The sequence below is a fragment of the Pinus tabuliformis genome, chromosome 5_2 (genome assembly GCF_031772625.1).
Source record: "Pinus tabuliformis cultivar Carrire ecotype Pingquan chromosome 5_2, CPIR1, whole genome shotgun sequence".
In the NCBI taxonomy this organism is placed as follows: Eukaryota; Viridiplantae; Streptophyta; class Pinopsida; order Pinales; family Pinaceae; genus Pinus; species Pinus tabuliformis.
The window spans coordinates 840110020-840133709 of record NC_142306.1 but is presented as its reverse complement, the minus strand read 5'-3'; the positions used below and the strand labels follow the sequence as shown (position 1 = coordinate 840133709).

Here is a 23690-nt window from a genome sequence, read left to right as displayed (position 1 = left end):
CGTCCGAATTGGTGGAGCCGACCAATTCTCAACGTAGGATATTGAAGCTGACTTACGTAAAGGTGAACCCGACATGTATAAATTTTTAATGTTGTCATGTGGTAAAAAAGTTATGATTGTTGGCTTGAGAGTTGACTTTACGAATTAGGGAGCCGACAATAATGTGTAGATATTTTTAATTAAATTTGAGGATATTCAATAGTATAATGGTTAGGGATAGATTTAATTAAGGAAAGATTAGGGCAGATAGGATTTTATTTAGGATTTAGGAATTTGTTTCCAAGAACTAGGGTTAGGGTTTCATTTATGCAAAGGCTAGGGTTTTAGGGATGGATTCAATTAGGGTTTCCAAGAGAGGGACTCAAGGGTTTCTCTAGTGGTTACAATTAGCTTTCCAAGCTTCTTACAAGCTAAGGTTGGATCATCATGCATAGGGTTTTCCATCAATTCTCAACCTAGGGCTTGCTCTTAGGGTTTTATCATGTAGCTAGGGAATATGCATCATCTTCATGCTTAGGGGATTCACCTAGGGTTTATTAGGGCAACACAGAGTTGCGGGGGAGTGCCCCCCCACCCCCTCGAACCCGCTCCCAAAGCGCGCTCCGGGCGGGAGCGCTCTCCCAATTAAAAAAATTTCACTCCCTGCCAATTTTGGGAGCGTTGTTGGGAGCGTCACTCCTGTCGCTCCCGGAGCGAAATTAAAAACCCGGGAGCGATCAAGGAGCGATCACTCCCGACCTTTAAAAAATCGCTCCGGGAGTGAATCGGGCTGCGTCGAGAGCGTTCCAGCGGAAAAAAAAAATAAAAAAAAATCCGCGGACGCCAAAAAATTATCAATTTAAAAAAAAATGTTTTAAAAGCCCAATGGGCCAAATAACATTTCATTATCACTTGAATGAATTGAGAAGAGCTGGAGAGCAAGAGCAAAGGAGCGAGGAGCAAGCAAGTGCCGGGGAACAAGGAGAAAGCCTGCAAAGAGGTAAGTAACTTAGTAATTTAGTTAGTTTAGTTAGTTTAATTTAGTTAGGTAGTAATTTAGTTAGTTTAATTTAATTTATTTAGTTTATTAACCTTATTTATGTTAAAAAACATGAATATAAAAATTAAATTTATTAATCTAAATAAATTAAATTAATTTGCAGATTCAAAAACCTACAAATATCAAACACCATGGACCTCGCTATATTTCTTGGCATTTTCCTCTTCTTGGTCCCTTTTAAGGTTATTATGGTGCTGGAGAGTAGGAAACGGAGGGGCCAAACTGAAGAGGGGGATGAAGAAGCTGGAGAAAGTCGAATTGATGAAAACCCTGGTGAGGAGGAGCTGGAGGAGGGTGAACATGACCCTCAAAAAACTAAACAAGACCAAACCCCATTGTGGAAATATGTTAACAGGGTTGAAACAAGGAGAGGGGGTGGAACCACTAAATTTCATTTCCCCCATTGCAATAATGATTACACAGGTTCATACACCCGTCCTAGAAGACATATATGGTTCAATGATCAATCTATGTTTTTTTATGTTTTTTATGTCTAATTCATCATTCTACATGTTTTTGTTGACATATATGTATCAAAAATTAAAAAATATAAAAAATATATATTTTTAAAAAATCGCTCCCAGATTCGCTCCCAAACCGGGAGCTTCTGAAAATGGTCACTCCCGCTCCTGTTCTCGCTCCTGCTCCCCGCTCCCGCTCCCGCTCCCAAGCAACATTGGGGCAACATCATGTATCACAAGAATATTTTTCATCTCCAACAATGCCATATTGACATCAATAACAATGTTGAAGTTTCTAAGTTTAGTTAGTTAGAAACCCTCCATGCACTCTATCTAATTTATTCCTACCTACTTATTATTTTTTCTTTAACAAGTTATTTACAATGTAAATATTGAAAATAAACACCAGTGCATGCTCAACATATTACAGATCAACAACTAAAAGAAACAAGAACAAACACACCATATGACACCATTGTTTTTGGACTAATGTCCCCGGAAAAACCCAATGTGGGAAAACCAGTGCAACTATCTGAGCGTTTTCTTATTAAGCAATATCAGAGTACAATCTGGGTGTCGAAACTGGCCTACCCAACAGAGAATTTTCTTGGCAATAATACCTCTCAGTATCTGACAAATTATTGGTTGAAACCCCAGATAATCCTTCCGGCAACTACTTCGCACCAATCTGCCCCTAGAAACCCCAGCATTTGCCTAAATTGGACTATGTCAGCCTCTCCTAGCCCAGTGTTGGCCCTGTGTCAGCCTATCTTGGCCTGTGTCAGCCCAAGGAGGCCCTACGTCAGCTCTCTGAGCCTCTGCGCCAGCTACGTTGGCCCCTCTGGTGCTCTGCGCAGCACTTAGCTGCCTCTGCGTGGCCCTGAATGAGCACTGGCTACTCCTACATCTCTCTCTCTGGCTGCACTGCTACTCTCTGACACTATCTCTACCTCTATGTCTCTCTGTACTCAATGCCCCTCAGCTGCTCTCCCGATCACTAATTCTATCTCTCTTAGCAAACCCCACTCTAGAGAATAGAATGACTAATCACTCTGGTGTATTCTCCAAGTGACCCTCAAGCCTCCTCTTATACTTTTCCTGTTGACATCTCAATGGCCGAGATTAAGTCCCTAATCAACGGCTAAGATTAGATCTGGCTTGATCCATGTCTTTTGGACCATTCTAACACAGATTCATATTAATACACATTAATATTTTCTTTTCCCTAAGTTTAGACATAAGGACTCCATTAAAAATATTAATTATTTTAATCTCCTGATCTGTTTAGAATTTGCCAAAACCCTTTATGGGTATTGGAGATCTCATGTGCCCCAACCTCTACACCAAATTCCGTGGCTAGAGCACATCCGATGCTACCCCAAACCAACACTCCCTCTTCGCAAGGATTGTGTTCTAGCAATACTCCTCACTGAGTATTACTCTGATCATCCAGCATTGGTTCCCTGTGCTGATGCTAGGCCTTCCTACCCAATATCCTCTGCACTGCTGCCCATGGTTTTGCCACTGCCACTGTTGCATATGTACGACAACTCCCTCTGCACGCATGTTACTGCTGGTCCTTTCTCCCAGCAATGCATTCACACTATACCTCCTCTCATCGTGTTGCATCGTGTCGCCCACTGTTGCACTGTAACTCAGTTACTGAGAAGTAAGTAATTGATCTCCCAAATGACCTCCCTGTTGGGCTAGAGACACCCATTGATTTTGAAGCTCCCTCTGCCGCTGACAGTGCTCCCTCTCTGACCTTTGCGCTGCTACAACAACTCCCTGCATCTTGCACTGTTGCACACCTCTTTGTGTCGTCCTGCATTGGTGCAACACTCCTGTGCCTCTCGCAGTGTTGCAGCCTGCTAGCCTCGTGCTGTCTCGGGACTCCTGCACTATAGCTCTCGTTTTCGCTCCATTCGCATCCGTCTCTACCCAAATCAGCTAGTCCTGCTACTCCTCTTCGAGGCTCCCGTAGCAAGGTCTCATCCAAGAGGTTGGGTACCTCGAGAATCCTGCCCCTCATCGCCTATAGTCTGCTTGACTACAGCTCGATGTCTCCCCACTTCCGCTCAAGTGGTGCGTGTGCACTCATGGCACATTCATCGTCTGTCAAAACTTTCTTCTATGCCCATGTTGGCGCTGCCTTAGTCTCGGAAAACTTTCCCTTACTCTTCTTCCTTGGACACTGGGTCGCATAATGACCCAGCTCCCCACAATGGAAGCACTTGATCTTGGAGAGATCTTTTTTCTTCCGCTTTTCCTGCTTTCCCTCAGATGCTAGGGCCACATCCTCGTCCTCTTGCTTGACCTTGATCCCTTTGTTGCTGCTACCTGTCTTCGACTGTCGTCTAATCTCTTCCTAGCAAAGAGCTACCCACATCTCGTCCCAAAGTGGGAGAGTCCCTCTGCCCAAGATACTCTGGACAAATACTTCCCAATCTTCTAAGACAGCATTCAGGGTTGTCCTCCCCATAAGCTCATCATCCAGTGTCGCTCCTATAGCAGTCAACTGGTCTCAGATCCCATTCAGTCCTCCGAGGAAGGTGTCAATCAATTGACCCTTCTTCATCTGATACGACCTCATCTGGTTCTCGAGCAGCATTCTTCTCTGCACAGAAGTATGCTAGTATAGCTTCTTGAGAGCCTCCCACATCTCAAATGTCGTTTCCTTCTCGGCTATATGTGGTACCACATGATCCTTGACCCCGTCAAGGATAATGCACTTGGCCCTTGACATCACCTCTTCGTACCTGTCATTATCACTGGGGTCGACTAGGACAGCGATTACCTTCAAGGCGAAGTTCTTGACACAATTCCTGTCAAGCACTGATAAGATTTTGGCCTTCCAAACTGCGAAGTTCAATGCTCCGTCTAGTCTATCCTGGTCTCTTACCCCGTGTAGTGCCATGATGCTACTCTACTTCCCTCCTGGAAGTTCTCTGTTCGTCTCCTCTTAGTCTCTACTTCCCGTCTAGAAGTTCTCTTCTAGACTCCCTCTGAGCCCTGATTTCCCTCCTCGAAATCCTTCTGTCGCTTGTCGAGATGCCCCATACTCTGATCGTCTTGTGCAACTGCACTGTTGATCCGGGTTCCTCGGCTAGAAACCCTTGGTAACAACTCCTCTAGCCTTGCTCTGTCAAATACTGTTCTGACGACAGTACCTCACCAACTCCACTCTGTAATATTCTTGCAGCCTTCTAGACCCCAGCAACTGCCTCTCTGTGAACTGCGTCAACCCCTCTCTACCTCATGCTAGCCCTGCGTCACCTCGAATGGGTCTACGTCAACCCTGGGATGCCCTGCTCAGCCCTCTGGCCGTTTGCGTCAGCAATGCTGGCCTCTCTGAGGCTCTGAGCAGCTCCCGACTTCCTCTGCGTCACACTCCTTGGTTTCTGCGCTGCTAGAAACAGCTTCTGTCACCTCAGGACAGTTGTTCTCTACTGTTATTGCTCCACTCGACTGATGTCTTTTATTCCTCCTGTGATTTGCAATCTCGCTCCAATACCATGTTGAAGTTTCTAAATTTATTTAGTTAGAAACCCTCCATGCACTCTATTTGATTTATTCCTACCTACTTGTTATTTTTTCTTTAACAAGTTATTTACAATGTAAATACTGAAAATAAACACCAGTGCATGCTCAACATATTACAGATCAACAACTAAAAGAAACAAGACCAAACACACCATATGACACCATTGTTTTTGGAGTAGTGTCCCCGGAAAAACCCAATGTGGGAAAACCGGTGAGGGTTTTCTTATTAAGCAATATCAGAGTACAATCTGGGTGTCTAAACTGGCCTACCCAACAGAGAATTTCCTTGGCAGTAATACTTCTCAGTATCTGACAAATCTACTAGCTAAAACCCCGAATAATCCTTCCAGCAACTATTCAGCACCAATTTGCCCCTAGAAACCCCAGCGTTTGCCCAAACTGGACTGCGTCAGCCTCTCCTAGCCCAGCGCTGGTCCTGCGTTAGCCCCAGGAGGCTCTGTGTCAGCTCTCTGAGCCTCTGCGCCAACTATGCTAGCCCATCTAGTGCTCTGCGCAATACTTAGCTACCTCTGTGTGGCCCTGCATGAGCATTAGCTGCTCCTGCGTCTCTCTCTCTGGTTGCACTGTTGCTCTCCGGCACTATCTCTGCCTCTCTGTCTCTCTGTACTCAATGCCCCTCAGCTACTCTCTCGATCACGGATTCTATCTCTCTTAGCAAACCCCACTCTAGAGAATAGAATGACTAATCACTCTGGTGTATTCTCCAAATGACCCTCAAGCCTCCTCTTATACTTTTCCTGTTGACATCTCAATGGCCGAGATTAAGTCCCTAATCAATGGCTAAGATTAGATCTGGCTTGATCCATGTCTTTTGGACCATTCTAACACAGATTCATATTAATACACATTAATATTTTATTTTCCTAAGTTTAGACTCAGGGACTCCATTAAAAATATTAATTATTTTAATATCTCCTGATCTGTTTAGAATCTACCCAAACCCTTTCTGAGTATTGGAGATCTCATGTGCCCCAACCTCTCCACCAAATTTTGTCGCTAGAGCACATCCGATGCTACACCAAATCAACAGACAACCTTGACCAACACCAACCTCTTTGAGTACAAAACCCTAAGCTTGGGTTTCAAGCCCACAAGTCATTTTTGTGGCGCTCCAACCTCCAATATAGCAAGCCATAAGAAAGAAGCTCAATATGATGAGATGCAAAAGAAAGAAGGAGCCATGCAACTACTACTTGAAGATCTCCCTAAAGAACTGGTAGCTGACACACTTATAAAGACAAGCTAAAGAGCTTGTGGTTATGGCTTCCTAACTGAAAGGAAGTGAATGAATCTCCTATATGATTTAAAGGGGGTAAGAGGTCTCCTTAAATGTTGAAAAAGGAGCAAGGATCTATTCCCTAATTAATAGGGAATAGGCATATCCTCCTTAGCTGAGAGGGAGTGAGGATGAACATCGTATTCTCTTCTATTATGTGTCATGCACTAGGCCAAGACTAACAGCGATATGTCTAGTGAAGGCCATGGTATGGAGAATGGAGAATTGGACAAGCATCTGAAATTTGATACTCCTTGAGGATAAAGAATCCAAGATAGGAAGTATTCTTGTTGACCGACACTCTTTAAGCATTGGGCAGGTATCCAAGATAAGAATGATTAAAGAGGACTGATATTCTTTGCGGATTGGGAATCCAAGATAAGAATAGTACTAAAAGGACATACCTAGGGAACATCCAGATGGGGTATGTACCTTGAAGAGGTAGTGAGGTATCTCACGTAAAGCCTCATAGAATTATGCTCTCATATAAATAGAACTTGTCAAGTTAAGGCCTTACTATGTTGACTATGTTGGTTGTAATATTAATGCTTAAAGATGGCTTATCAATCCAACTCTTCTTATGAGATCTCTTTAGTTTGATAATATCCTTGTACCGGTTGTACAATTATGAATAACTCCCTAGTTAAGAGTGAGTGTTGGAAAATGTAACTAGTTTCGGTCTTCATAATTGTCATTGTGTATATCTTATGTTACAAGCAAAAGAAGAAAGAATAATATTATTTTCAAGCATAAGCTTCATGCTTCTTTTGATTGGCCATCTAGGTTAAGCATGTTCTTCATGCTTCTAGGGTTTTTCATGTCCTACAAATTATTGTCATGAATCAAGAGAGTCAATATCATTCGTATAAAACCCTATTGGGCAAGTTGCAACTTGTAAAAGAATTTGATTTGAATCTAGAAGGTCAAAATAAGCCTCCAAGCACAAGTCGGCCCAATCAGTGACAAGTCGACCTAGAAGAGGCTATTTGACCCCCACAGATGTGTATATATACAAGCAGTTTTTGTTGAGAAATCTAGGGCATTAACATTATGTGATTTCTCTACCATTAGTAATTGCTTGTGAATGTTTTTTGCTTCTTATATTAGAATCTTCTTCTTGTTAGATTATTAGTGTTCTTCTTCATCAAACAGTAACCAATGCATGAACATAATAGACAAGAGACAGAATGCAGGCTATGAGCCAGGGCCAAAACCTCTCACTCTTTGAGAGGAAAACCAGCACAAATTCTTCTTATAGAGATTCCAATTGACGAATACCAAGACCAAGAACCTTGACCTATTAGCCACTTCCAAGACCAAGACACTAGCTCTCTTGATTGTCTTCTCCTTCCTTCTTTCGATTCCTCTTACACATTGAGATCATCTCCTTTTTTAGCATAATGTGATAGCAACGAACTATAGACATACTTGAGATGGCACTGAGACATATCACTATATTGTCACCAAATTGTCCTTACTACAACAACACTAGAACACTGTACTACTTCACTTACTATCAACTCCTTCATATCATCGAACGAAGGCTTCTATATATCATCTGGTTGTGGTATAGATACCCTCATCCGAACTATATCTTTCTGTTCGATCCAGGTGGATATTGGTGGCCACCTGCCAAGTCCACTTGGACCCCCACCATCGTTTCTTTCAACTTTTCAGTTTCCTTAATTATAGCACAGTTTACTATTTTTAGCAGTTTTTCGGGTCCTGAACTTCCAGAGCCATTTTGAGGCCCTAAATGACGTTTTTTTGAGAAAACTAGGAACAACATGGGTCCATGGACTAATGTTGCTCTTCCCAAAGTTGTAGTTTTCGGATAGATATTTCTAACGAGATACTATGCGCGTCAAACAAAGATCATATGCCAAAGTTACGACCCCGGGAAGAGCAATTTACCCAAACGAGGCCCACAGTTTGGCGTTTCATCTTCTAGGGTTAGGTTTTTGGATGTTTAGGGTTTTCCATTGTTTCTCAACAATAAATAGGCCTTCGAGCCTCATTGTAACACAGTTAAGACGCATGTAGTTGCCACATCTCTTCTCAGAGATAAGCTACCATCGCCATAGTTGGTTTATTTCCATTTCTGTTTGTAAGCATATTTCAGTATTTTCCATTAATGAAATGAAGTATTATTTCCGCTGCATTTTTCTGTATATGCTTATCTCTGTATTTTGTTGCATTCCTGGTTAAATCCGGATCAGTGGTATCAGAGCGGTCTTCTTTTTTTCTCTGTTTTTCTTTGCATGTCCCAACGAGGTCGAAATATAAGGAGTTAAGGCTTGAATTGGTCGAACCTTTACAAGACCAGCCTCGCAAATCTTGACGACCTCCCATGGTGGATGAAAAGAAAGACAAGGGGGTAGGAGATCCTATCAAAATCTTGCTCAAAAAAGCCCTCGAGCGACAAAGGAACGCGATGATGGACAACTTTGCCCAGATCCTTCAGCGGCTACCCAGGGGTGACGTATCGGCTTCCAATAGCTACTCTGGATACGCCACACCATTTAAGTTACAAGTTAAGTTTGAAATCCCCATATTCGAGGGTCAAATAGACGCAGATGTCGTCGATAAATGGTTAAATCTGCCAGAGGGTTATTTTTCTGTTCATGATTTTTCCAGTCGAGAAAAGATTATTTTTTCTCTTCTCAAAGTAGCCGCCCACGTCAAGGACTGGTGGGAAACCTACTACGAGCATAAGGATGAAAGTACAGGCTCACTATTTTCGGCCGCACCCACTTGGAATTCATTCCGGGATGCCATCAAGGAGCAGTACTACCCTGTCGAAAGCTATAAGGATCAATACATATAATGGACCATGCTACAGCAGGGAAGGGGCCAAGACGTGCCGGAGTTCACCAATATTTTCCATACCCTTCGCACAAAGTTGGGTATCAAGGATTCGGAGCAGCGTTTGGTACTCAAATACTGTGACTACCTGCACAAGTACATCCAGGAAGAAATACAATTCCTGAACATCTCCTCACTCGGCACTGCATACCGATATGCGGTCAGGGTCGAGCAAAAGTTTAAACAGAAGAAGCGAGACTTTGGATCTGCGAATCCGAAGTAAGGGAAAGGTGCCCCCAAACCGCAGAACAAAGGACAAAGCTAAGGCAAGATGGCCCAAGACAATCCGCCAAAGCTGCAAGCAAAGAACAGCGCCGCGAAGCCGAAAAACGACACGGGAAAGTGGTGTGAGTTCCATAAGAGCTCCACTCACACAAGTGAGTGTCGGGCCAAGCAGTCACTGGTGGTTGAGCTAAAGGTTTCAAAATCGGATGCGGGTTCCGACTTTGAGTCAGAACCCGACAAAGGGAATGACAAAGGGAAGCAGATTATCGATGAGGAACCCAACGCCACCATTGCCACCACGAAGATCCAGAACGAGGAACTCAAAGATCCAGAGGAGGAGCGTCTCTTGAATCTTCCACTCTCAGATGTGGGTAAAGGGCTCCCCGCTGCAGTTCATTGTCGATAGCAGGAGCCAAAAGAACCTCATTTCGGCAAAGGTCGTGAAGCGGCTAGGCTTACCGACCACAGCACATCCATAATTGTACACCATCGGGTGGCTTCACCAAGGACAGGATCTTCGTGTGAGCCAACAGTGTCGCCTTCCATACAACATCAAGCCCTTCACGGATGAGGTATTGTGTGAAATTGCTCCCCTTGAAGTTTGTGATGTATTACTAGGACAACCATACTTGTGGAAGCGACACGTTGTGTATGAATCAAGGCCCCGTGTTGTTATTGTTACTTTGGGAACTAAGTTGTACAAGATACTAGAGGTAGCACCGCCTACCGCCATCTCTTTGATTGCTGCAAAACAATGCAGTAAGCTCGTTTCCAAAACCGGGAAATTTGTGTTCCTGATGATATGCCCTCAAGAAAAGAAGAAGACGGTGGCCACGACCTCCAGACAGGGCCCCTCCGCATCACAACTACAGATGGACAAGGTCGTGGAGGAGTACGAGGACATATTCACCTCCCCTGCAGGGGTACCTCTGCACTGTCAGGTCAAGCACTCCATCGATCTGACCCCAGGTGCGCAGTTGCCCAATGGACCAATCTATCGGCACTCCATTCTAGAGAATGATGAAATCAAGAGGCAGATTCAGGAGCTGCTGTAGAAAGGTCACAGCGTCCAAGTTCATCACCTTGTGGGAGCCCGATCATGTTGGTACAAAAGAAGGATGGGACTTGGAGACTCTGTATTGACTATCGGGCGTTGAACAAGATCATTGTCTGTAATAGGTACCCGATCCCATGGATTGATGACCTCTTGGACCAACTGAAGGGGGCAAAATATTTCAGCAAGATCGATTTGAAGTCAAGATATCACCAGGTACCAATCGAACCCTCCGATGTGTGGAAAACTGCCTTCAAAGCCAAGAAGGGCCTGTTCGAATGGTTCGTGATGCCTTTCGAATTGACGAATGCTCCTGCAACCTTCATGAGGCTAATGGATGACATCTTGCGGCCGTTCACCAACTCATTTGTAGTGGTATACTTGGATGACATCCCGATCTTCAGCGAGAGTTGGGAAGAGCACCTCCACCACATCCGACAGGTTCTCCAAACACTACGACAACACAAGTTATGTGCCGATTTCGAGAAATGCACTTTTGGCATGACCCAGGTTCAATATCTGGGATACATTATTGATGAACAGGGGGTGCATGTGGATCCATCCAAGATCCAAGTCATTCGAGATTGGCCATCTCCAACCACTCTGACAGAGCTTCGTAGCTTTCTAGGTCTTGCCAACTTCTACCGCAGGTTCGTGTTGGGATTTTCTCATATCACTTGGCCCTTGAGTCAAGTCACCAAGGGAGGAGCGAAAGCAAAATTCTTTTGGTCTGAATCTCAACAAAGGGCATTCACAGAGTTGAAAGATCGCCTCTGCATGGCACCCGTGCTCGCATTACCAGACTTGCAACAACCATTTGAGGTCGAGACAGATGCCTCTGACTATGCTATTGGGGCAGTCCTTACTCAACACGGGCATCCAGTGGCATATCACAGTGAGACACTTTCAGACACAATCCGGAAGTATCCCACTTATGACAAAGAGATGTATTCCATTATACAGGCCTGCCGACAATGGAAGCATTACATTTTGGGGAAGGAAATGGTCATCCACACAGACCACCGACCCTTGCAGTTCATACAGACCCAAGGGAAATTGCAGAATGATTGCCATCAGAAGTAGTCCACATACCTGCAACAATTCCATTTGAATATCATGTATAAGAAGGGTAGCACCAATAATGTTGCAAATTGCCACAGTCAACCACCGATCATGGCGTTAACCACTATGCTCAACTCTTGTGGGCACGAGACTTCTGATTGGCACTTCTCTACAAAAGTGACCCAGAATTCGGCCACACATACCAGACACTCTTGGAGGGTCAACATGTCCCAGATTTTCACCTCCGAGATGCCCTGTTATGCCACCTGGGTCACCTTTGTGTTCCTTCAAGCGAGCGTGCCAAGATGATTTGGGAAGCACACTACAATCGGGCTGTTGGACATTTCGGGGTCGAGAAAACGGTGGCAGTACTACAGAAGTATTTCTATTGGCCGAATCTTCGACATGATGTCAGGAAGTACATCAGATCATGCACTGCCTGCGCCATTGCCAAACCAACCATCAAGAAGCAAGGCCTCTATACCCCACTGCCTACCCCTAGTCGACCTTGGGAATCCATCTCCATGGATTACATGTCAGGTCTTCCTTCCACTAAGCATGGAAATGACTGTGTTTTTGTGGTCATCGACAGGTTCTCGAAGATGGCCATTATGGTCGCCTGCAAGAAGAATATCACAGCAAAAGCCACTGCTAAACTCTTCTTTGAATGAGTGTGGGTACACTTTGGGATCCCACAATCTATCATCTCAGATCAGGACAGCAGGTTTCTCAGTACATTTTGGTCCAGTCTCTGGTCGATGCTCGACACCAAACTCACTAAGTCCACAGCCTTCCATCCTCAAACTGATGGCCAGACAGAGGTTGTCAACAGGATGATTGTACACATTCTGCGCATGTACAACTCAAAGCATCCACGCACATGGGACGAGAGCCTCCCCTATGTTCAACACAGCTACAACCGGGCTCTCCACAGCTCGACTGGCCACAACCCTTTTCAGGTGGGCTTGGGATTCCAACCACTATGTCCCATTGATGTGGCCATGCCAGTTGTAGCTACTCACGCAGATTCGGCTCATGTCCAGTCCGAAACAGATAAGGCAAACAACTTCATTGAGCACATCCAACATATTCGCCAGCAGGTCCATGACATTCTGGAGAAATCAAATGCCAAGTACAAGCAGCGACATGATCAACATCGGGTGCCACACAAGTTTCAGGTGGGTGACAAAGTCTGGTTGCATTTGCAAAAGGAATGCCTTACCGAAGCCTATCAAAAACTTAGACCACTCCAATATGGTCCTTACACCATTACCAAGGTTGTGGGAGACAATGAATTTGAGCTCAGCATTCCCCCATTCCTTGGCCTGCACCTAGTGTTCAATGTGGACTGCCTTCGGCCATACTTTCCACCATTACTAGACACATCCAACATTGCAGAATAGCTCACACCCATAGAGTTAAATCCAGATTGCATGGAACAAGCTGCAACTGATCGGATCATGGACACACAGATCAAGCACACTCGCCAGCAGAATATCCAATTGTATCGAATTATCAAAGTAGGCCAACTCCTTCACCAGGGCAAGTGGCTCACCAAGGACCAAGTTCAGCAAAAGTTTCCTCATCTCATGGAGGAACTCAACGCAATGGGGACCATTACTTCCTAAGGGGGGAGGAATGATCCAGGTGGATATTGGTGGCCACCTGCCAAGTCCACTTGGACCCCCACCATTGTTTCTTTCAGCTTTTCAGTTTCCTTAATTGTAGCACAGTTTACTATTTTTAGTAGTTTTTCGGGTCCTGAACTTCTGAAGCCGTTTTGAGGCCCTAAACGACGTTTTTTTGGGAAAACTAGGAGCAACATGGGTCCATGGACCGATGTTGCTCTTCCCAAAGTTGTAGTTCTCAGATAGATCTTTCTAACGAGATATTGTGCACGTCAAACGAAGATCATATGCCAAAGTTACGACCCCGAGAAAACCAATTTACCCAAACAGGGCCCACAGTTTGGCGTTTCATCTTCTATGGTTAGGTTTTTGGATGTTTAGGGTTTTCCATTGTTTCTCAAACAATAAATAGGCCTTCAAGCCTCATCATAACACAGTTCAGAGGCATGTAGCCGCCACATCTCTTCTCAGAGATAAGCTACCATCACCTTAGTTGGTTTATTTCCATTTCTGTTTGTAAGCATATTTCAATATTTTCCATTAATGAAATGAAGTATTATTTTCGCTGCATCTTTGTGTATATAGTTATCTTTGTATTTTGTTGTGTTCCTGTTTAAATCCGGATCACTGTTGTAGCATTGAGACCTTTACCCAGAGATCCAACCTTCTTACTGTCATTGTCTACCCGAAATCATAGAGAGACATATCCGAACAGTATACTGGGACTACCATCTGAATTCAGAGTGAGATCCAAATTCCTATAGACTGAGATCAGCCCTTACTGTCCCTTCATCTCTTCGTTGTCCCTTCCATCGAACTTGTCTTCTGTAATACCCATCTGAAAAAACTCGGAGAGATCCGAAATGTGAAATGTGTAAATGTGGATGCCTACACGCCTATATATAGTCGTTTTCCCATCAATATAAGTCGACCTATCATTTTGAATAGATGCGTCACCTTGCAATGTGAGCCGACATGAGTTTCTTATCATTTCTTGAAGCCGACATGAAGAGGAGAACCGTGCTTATCTTTGGAGGGCTATTTTACAGTTTATAGACTAGAATACATTTGACATATCTTCATACATGACATTGACTCCTTGACAAATCCTAAGGCTCTCAATGGGAGCCGTCTAAAATAAACCTCTTGCTTATGAAACCCACGAAGCAAGGAATTACAATAATAATTTTATTTACTTATTTTCATCATTTACAAAGATTATAATTACATGTCCTTATGAAGACCGAACCTAGTTACACTTTTCAACACTCCCTCTTAACTAGGGAGGTATTCATAATGGTACTTGGTCATTCTCAATCTAAAGAATTTCTCATAAGAAGAATCAGATTGGTAACCCATCTGTATAGCATCATATCAACCAGCATTGTCACATAGCAAGGCCTTGACTAACAACTCTATCCACATGATCAGACCAAAATGTTGGCAAGACCAGTGATTCATAGACACCATAATCATTGTCTCTCAAGGTACATACTCCACCTCAGTGTTCACAAAGTATGACCTTCTTTGGACTATTCTTATCATGGATAGATAGTCCGCAAAGAATATCGGTCCACGCCTACTCTTATGTTGGATGCCCTATCCCATCCTCAAAGAGCATCAGATGCTAGATGATTACCCAATCCTCCATTTTGTCTTCCCAGGTGAAGACCAGAATGATGTGTCTATCTCTCCCTCTCAATTAGGAAGGTCATATAAATTCCAATAATATAATGTATTCATTCCTACAGAAGGAATGTACCTAAGCTCCCTCTTGGCTTAGGAATTTCCAAGTTTCTTCCAAGTAAGAAACTTGTTTTCAGGCTCCCTCTTAATTAGGGACCTACAGCAGCTCCTCAACCAGCTGCTTGAAGAGCTCTTCCTTCGATGTCATGAATTTCTTTGTCAAGGAGTCTTCATCTTTTGGGGCTTCTTCATAGGGCACAAACCATCCATCACTTTCATCCATGAGTCAGTCATGTCATCATTCCTTTCATCAGAAAGTGATCCATCAGTCTTCATCTGGCCTTGCTTCATGTCATGTTGCCTTCTTCATGCCATATTTTTCTTTGGAAGGATCTTACATCCTTCTACATGGTCCTCTTGGAAGATATTCGCAGTTCTTCCCTTTAGAAATCCTGCATAAACCCATCCAAGTATTTGTTCACAAATAAGAAATGAACACTTAAATCAAAATTACCTTTGTGATAGTCTTTCATCATGACATCTTCCTGTAGGTAGCAACATCCTATAAACATGTTGACACATCTCCCAAAGAAATCCATTGTCAAGGGTCTCCATCTTTTTCAGACTTCCATCAGAGCCTTCATATCTTTCCAGGAGATTTCCTAGTCAAATCTTCTTGGTCTTTCGGATGTTGATTGCCTTTACCATGGTTGCATATTTAATGATATGTTCCTTCCTTTCTTCACACATTTCATTCCCATGAGATTTCATTCAAAGTTCCTCAATTGTAGTCAACCACCTCATGCTTAATATGAGGACATATTATGTTGATTTCCTCTGGTGTGACTCATGCCTTCCAGAAACCTTTAATAGGAGGAGATTCCTTTCCTTTGATCAAGATTCTCAAGATAGAGCAGTGATCCAAGTTACCTACAAGCATACAAAATGACTTTATAAAATCAAATACAAGCATACATATCTCATTTATCTTTAGGTCATCTAGGCTTCTTTCAGCAGCTTCCTTGATTGAAAATATCTTCAACCCCTTGATTTGCTTCATCTCTTATGTCATCATACCATCATCCATGAATTCCACAGGTTGGAGTTCCTGGTGAAACACTTGCTTCCACTCAAGATCGGTGAATCCTTCGATGAGGATTCCATCAAAGAAACTTGAGGATTTTGCATATCCCTATCCAGCAAATGTTTCCTTTTGATTTGATGTATGATGAGACTTGTCCTGGATGACTTCTTCCCTTTCTTAAGTTTTCCAATAAGGTTCTCAAGAAATATATCCTTCATAGTTGACTATCAGACATCCTTCATGTTTCCTATGCTGATGTCATGAGCTCTTACTTCTAATGCTTTTCCTCTTCCTTGGACTTCCTTCTTTCAGCTTTTTCCACTTCTTCTCTATCTTTCTTGTTATTTCCCTTTCGTACTTGGGACAATCTTTCCTATGATGCCCATAGCATTGAAACTTAACTATGTTCTTCTTTCCTTTCGACAAATCTTTGAATCCTTTCATTTGAACCTTCAACACTTTTGCCTTCAACCTGTCATCTCCTATCTTACATAGAAACCACAAGTTGTTGAATAGGATAGCCTTCTTATCCTCATTGACATTTGTTACCTTGCTCATCAGTTAGTGCATTTAGAACAATGAGGATTATCTCTTCTAGATCTTGCAATTGAGATCTTCTGAAGATAATCCTTTATCCTTGGATACCTTCAATTTGAGTAGATAAGATCTAGGTGATATGACCTATTTTATCGCATCTTCAGAGAATAGCTCTACCAGCCTATCATATATATCTCTTTGATGTCTCCAATACTGCTATATGAGGGGACCTTTCATAAGAATCCCTTTCCATGTATTCAAAGGAGACCTTTCCATTGATATGTTCAATGACTTCACTTTCTTCGAGGACTATGCCTATCCTCCTTTTCCATGCAAGGAATTTCAATGACCCAACCAGCTTATAGATCTCCTTGCAAAACGAAGTCATTTTACCAAATTTGATTATAGAATGAAAGATACTTACTTGACAAGTGAAGATGAAATCTTCAACTTGATCACTTTGATGGTGGATGAAGAAGATGTATTAGTGCTCCTTTTGGATGATCTTCTTCCAAATGAAAAGCCCTTCTTCAATAAAGGAGATTGCTCCTTTTATGATGTCAATGCCTTTAGATCTAGCTTCCTTTGTTGATGGTGAGGATGTTTTGATGCTTCCTTGGATGATCTTCTTCAAGGATAAGGAGGGGATCCTTGCTGCAATGATAGGGAGCTTGCCTTATAGCTTTTGAAGATGATGATAATGCCTTCTCACCTTCAAGATACTTTGACTTCTTTGGTAGTGAATGAATGCAGATCAGAAATGCTTCTAGGATCTCCAAGATGATGTGATCTTAGTCCTAGAAATGCTTCTCTATACTTTGGGTTGCCTTGCCTTGTAGATCTCTTCATCTTGATGAGGGTCTTTGTGGTCTTTTGCTAAAGATTATAGGATCCAACACTCTTGCTGGTGTAGACTTCTAGTTGCCTTGATTTGTAGATCTATTCGCCTTGAGTAGAAATAAGGCTTTGGCCTCAATTATTTGATGATCCTAAGACTTCTTTTGAAGTAGACTTCCTTCTTTGATCTAGGGTTTGATTCTTCAATGTAGATCCTTCACTTTGCTTTGATGCCTTCCTTGAAACTCGATCCTTGAGTGTCTCTTTTGATTAGATGCCCTTCCTTAACTTCACCTTAGCTCCGATACCATGTTGAGAAATCTAGGGCATTAACATTAGGTGATTTCTCTACCATTAGTAACTGCTTGTGAATGTTTTTTGCTTCTTATATTAGAATCTTCTTCTTGTTAGATTATTACTGTTCTTCTTCATCAAACAGTAACCAATGCATGAACATAAATAGACAAGAGACACAAAATGTAGGCAATAAGTCAGAGCCAAAACCTCTCACTCTTTGAGAGGAAAACCCACACAAATTCTTCTTATAGAGATTCCAATTGACGAATACCAAGACCAAGACCCTTGACCTATTAGCCACTTCCAAGACCAAGACACTAGCTCTCTTGACTGTCTTCTCCTTCCTCCTTTCGATTCCTCTTACGCATTGAGATCATCTCCTTTCTGAGCATAATGTGATAGCAACGAACTGTAGACATACTTGAGATGGCACTGAACCATATCACTGTATTGTCACCAAACTGTCCTTACTACAGCAGCACCAAAACACTGTACTACTTCACTTACTATCAGCTCCTTCATATCACTGAACCAAGGCTTCTATATATCATCTGGCTGTGATATAGATACCCTCATCCGAACTGTATCTTTCTGTTGTATTACCCAAAGATCCGACCATCTTACTATCACTGTCTACCCGAAATCACAAAGAGACATATCTGAACCGTATAGTGTGACTGTCATCCAAATTAAGAGTGAGATTTGAATTCCTGTAGACAGTGATCAGCCCTTACTGTCTCTTCATCTCTTCACTGTACCTTCCATCGAATTTGTCTTCTGTAATACCCATCCAAAAAACTCAAAGAGATCTGAAATGTGAACTGTGGAAATGTGGATTGCCTACACGCCTATATATAGTCGTTTTCCCATCAATATAATCCGACCTGTCATTTCGAATAGATGTGTCACCTTGCAATGTGAGCCGACATGAGTTTCTTATACTTTCTTGAAGCCAAAATGAAGAAGGAGAACCGTGCTTGTCTTTGGAGCGCTATTTTACATTCTATAGAATACATTTGACATATCTTCATACATGACATTGACTCTTTGACAAATCCTAAGGCTCTCAATGGGAGCCATCTAAAAAAAACCTCTTGCTCATGAAACCCATGAAGCAAGGCATTACAATATTAATTTAATTTACTTCTTTTCATCATTTACAAAGATTATAATTACATGTCATTATGAAGACCGATCCTAGTTACACTTTTCAACAGTTTTGACCTCATTCGACACACATTTCGATTTGCAGAAGAAAGAAGTTTGATCTGAAGTAAGAAGCAAGAAGGAAGCAAGAGCAAAGGTCAAGGAAGCAAGAAGAAATCAAGAAGAAGAAAGGTCTGATTTTGAGCCTTATTCTCTCATACGTGTGAAGGAATTAGGGTTTCTACAACTATTGCAGGGCCAAAAGTTGCAGGTCGAGATTGCAGATCCGAGTTAGGGGTCGAAGCTGAGACTTGAAGCAGGTTGAAGGAGGATTGACCCTTGTTGACTTGGTTGATCTTTGACCTACTTGGAAGAGATTCTTGGAGGGCTGACTTGGTGCTTGAAGGAGGACTTGGTCTAGGGTTTTGGGTCTTGGTTTTCTCATTTGAACTGATTCTATAAGAAGAGAAGAGATTCTTTTGGGTTTTCTCCTTGGAGGGGTTTTGCCCTGGCTTGAAACCTACTTCTTCTGTCATTTGTCTTTATTGTTCATGCTCTTCATAATTGTTTGATGAAAAAATCTAATAAGAAGAAAACTAAACCTCACAAGCAATTCTTAAGGATAAGGAGAATTAATTTAATAGCTTCCCTACTAGATTCTCCAATAGATGGGAGAACACACCATGCTCCCAACCACTCGATCTACCAACTCGGGACTTTTTAAATTGAAGGGCATGGGGATGAGCTGTAAACCACTTATGCATGCACGGATGACAATATCATTTAATGTTGGGATTTTATCATTACGATTTATATTTTTATAAATTTAGAGACAGGGACCACTATGCTAGGAACCTTGACGTCCCCGTGAATTTCTCTAACCTTCAGGGGTGCTCCCACACATCCCCCTTGTGTGTATTACCGCTCCCGCACTCCCCTGTCCTAGGAACTTTGTGGAACATAGAAAATACCCAGGAAGACAGAATAAAATTAGTGATCTATTCTCCAACTTGAGTTTCAATGAGCTTTTACTTGAAACAAATTCAAGTGTAGCAGTCAAATCTATAAACGATATTCATGTATAAAATGACCACGAGTAGTAAGTGAGATCTATATGTAAAATAGTGATGAGGCAGCACATAAGATAACATTGTTGTAGATATGGTGTTATATCAAAATAGAATGACTTAAAATTAAACTAAATACACCAACCTGTTTCAGGCATATGAACTTGAAAAAGGAAAATATTTATTAATGTACAAACCACTGCTGAATAGTATGAAATTTGACAAAATAGAAAACCATTAAATTGTCAGCAGTGCACAAACCTGATATGATTGACAAGAAATGTTACTCCATGGTTGGTCTGAAACATGCTGCCCTTCTATGTAAATTCCCTTTCCATGACCCTAATAGAATGTCAATTCACAATTAAGTGAGATCTTAATAGATATAAAGGCTTTGTATAACGACAACTAAAAAATATACATTGAGCATAGACCCAATGCCATGTTTCACTCATTTCAAATTCAAATGCTAATATAAGAAAATGACAAAATTAATTATTTTAAAAATAGTAAGCAATAAGAATTATAATATATCATCATATTCTACAAATATATAATTGGATGTAGTTACTCATGGAAGAAGACCAAAAGAATAACAAGCAATCATTGGCACATTGAACGTTCAAAGAGCAACAGAATAATACTTGGTGAATGCTAGATACATGGGGGATTTCAACTACTATCATCAATAAAATTCAAAGAACTTTGTTACCACTTCGAGGTACTGACTAGGTTCTTAGTGTGAGGGAAACCAGGTTGCCCACACTGGCAAATTACATGTACATTGATACATGAAAAATCCAATAAGAATTGCCCTTCCTACATTGCCACTCTAGTTCAACAACAATAATAATGACCAGCAAATAGCCACCAAAACCATGGTTATGATCTTAGACCTAACCTAAGTAAATACCCTGCAATTTACATTTTGATCTATCATTCTCTTTTATTTCTACTTTTTTCATCGCTCTATTTTCTTCTCTTTTGTTCTCTCCCTTTTTATCATTTTTCGAATTATTATTTTTTTTAAATCTTTGAACGACACTTTTTTCTGTCATTTCCCAATGGTATTTAGAACAATATACCACTACAGAGCTCAAAGATTTTCCAACCCCTCATATTTAATCTCTGTATAAAACTTCAATTATCTCCAAAAAATATTGTTTGAACAAAGTTCTTGTTAAATCAATTCAGCATTTCAATAAACTATCTTCTCAGAACTAAGACATTAGTCATTACAAGATCTCGGTTTCATTGGAAATGCTTACACGAATTCCATGGGAAATATATTCCCATGCATATATTTCAAAAAATAAAAATAAAAAATAATAATATTTATCTAAAAATTTAAGTTGCGTTGATATTGGTCTAGAGAAAGTTAGGTGCTCTCCCACTCTTCAATTATTTCCATCATTGGATTTCTACTATTAGTTTGTCATATGACCCCAAGGGGAGGCATATATGGGGTTAAATGTAATCATAATAGTGGTTGGCTTAATAAAAGGGCCACACATGTTGAAATTTCTAAGTCTAACTGTTAGAAACACTTCATGTACTTTTCTGATTTATTTATGCCTACTTGTTCTGTTAAATTAACAAGTTATTTACCATGTAAATACTGAAAATAAATACAAGTACATGCTCAACACAACTGAAAGAAACAAGACAAGCACACAAGTGACACCGTTGTTTTCAGACTAATGTCCCCGAAAAACCCAATGCGAGAAAATCGGTGCAGCTATATGAGGGTTCTAATTATAAGTAGTTTCAGACTACAATCTGGGTGCCAAAACCGGCTCACCCAACAAAGAATAATCTCAGCAATAGTACCTCTCAGTCGGAGACAGATACTCCAGCTGAAACCCCGGATAAACAATCCCACAGCTCTCAGCTCCAATCTGCCCCACGAAAACTCCCAGAGTCTGCCTCTAAGGACTGCGTCAGCCTCTTTGGCCCAGCGTCAGCCCAATAACCCCTGCGTCAACCTCTGGAGGCACTGCGTCAGCCTCTAGAGCCTTTGCATTACCCACACTGGCTCTCTGAGGCACTACGTAGATCCTGGCTGCCTCTGCGTGGGCCCTGACTAGCTCTACATGAACCTCTAACTGGCTCTGCATCCCTCTCTCCTAACTTCTACGCTAATTCTCCCAGTACACTCTTTGCCTCTCTGCTTCTATAGTCACTGCCCCTCAACTGCAACTCTAATCACTCCTTCGATTTCCTCAGCAAGCCCTGCCCCAGAAAATCGAATTCTTGATCAACTCAGTGTGTTCTCCAAGTGACCCTCAAGCCTCCTCTTATACTTTTCTCGTTGACAATTCAATGGCCAAGATTAAGTTCCTAATCAATGGCTAAGATTAACTCTGGCTTGATCCATGACTTTTGGACCCTTCTAACACAGTTTTATATTAATTCACATTAAAATTTTATTTTCCCTAAGTTTGAATTAATATTTTATTTTCCCTAAGTTTAGACTTAGGGACTCCATTAAAAATAATAATTATTTTAATATCTCTCAGACTGTTTCGACTCTGCCCAAACCATTTCTAGGTATTGGAGATCTCATGTGCCTTAGCCTCTCCACCAATTTTCGTGGCTAGAGCACATCCGATGCTACCTCAAATCAACACTTCCTCTTAGCAAGGACTGTGCTCTAGTAATACTCCTCACTGAATATCACCCTGATCATCCGGCATCGATTCTTGTACCGATGTTAGGCCTGCTGCCCATCATTTGCACTATTGCATCATGTACTGCTACCCATGGCCTTGCCACTGCCACTGTTGCATCCGTACGGCAGCTCCCTCTCATCCTGTTGCATCGTGTTGCCCATAGCACTGTCATTGCTAACTGCTACACTGCAACTCAGTTACTGAGAAATAAGTAACTGATCTCCCAACTCTGACATCGTCGTCAAGGTAGAGACACTCATGAAGTTGAATCTCCCTCTGTCGCTAACAAGTGCTCCCTCTCTGACTTCTGTGTTGCTGCAACAACTCCACACATCTCGCAATGTTGCCTCACGCTATCTTGGGACTCATGCACTGTAGCTCCCTCTGTCGCTTCAACTGCATCCGTCTCTATTAACATCCGCCAGTACTGCTACTCCTCTTCGGGGCTCCCGTAGCAAGGTATAATCCAAGAGGTTGGGTACCTCGAGGATCCTGCCCCTCATCGCCCGTAGTCCGTTTAACTACAGCTCGATGTCTCCCCACTTCCGCTCAAATTGCATGTGAGCACTCAAGGCACATTCATCATCTATCTCCACTTCCTTCTCCACCCTTCCTGGCGCAGCCTTGGTCTCGGAAGCCTCTCCCTTGCTCTTCTGCCCTGGACATTGGGTCGCATAATGACCCAGTTCCCCACCATGGAAGCATTTGACCTTGGATAGGTCCTTCTTCTTTTGTTTCTCTTGCTTTCCCTCAGATGCTAGGGTTCTGCGCAATCCCGACACCAGCAAAATCCACACCTCCTAGCCACGGGCGCCAATCCTTCCTCACTGAGAAAGATGATCGGGCACTGCGTAGGTCAGGTCTACTCCTCTATGCCACAGCGTTGATCCTCTTCACGGCTCGAACTGATGACACAGACACCGTGTCACCCCTTCCTTGCTTCTTTTCCGCTAGGAACAACTTCTGTCACTCGGGACTGCTGTTTCTGCTGTTGTTGCTGTGCTCGGCGGATGTCCTCAGTTATCCTGTGATCTACAACCACGCTCTGATACCATGTTAGAATTTCTAAGTCTATTTGTTAGAAATCCTTCATGTACTTTCTGATTTATTTCTTCCTACTTGTTATGTTAATTAACAAGTTATTTACCATATAAATACTGAAAATAAATAAAAGTACATGCTCAACACAT

General features: G+C 42.2%; 1 protein-coding gene across 1 annotated transcript in view; it reads right to left on the bottom strand.

Moving 5' to 3' along the window:
• Positions 1 to 20169, bottom strand: part of LOC149161942 (cytosolic endo-beta-N-acetylglucosaminidase 1-like) — a 210865-nt gene extending 190696 nt beyond the window's left edge. Inside the window, exon 1 of the mRNA XM_089437086.1 lies at positions 20090 to 20169. The gene's annotated coding sequence lies outside the window, so the exon portion shown is untranslated. The remainder of the gene's footprint in view (positions 1 to 20089) is intronic.
• Between the last annotated feature and the right edge of the window lie 3521 nt (positions 20170 to 23690).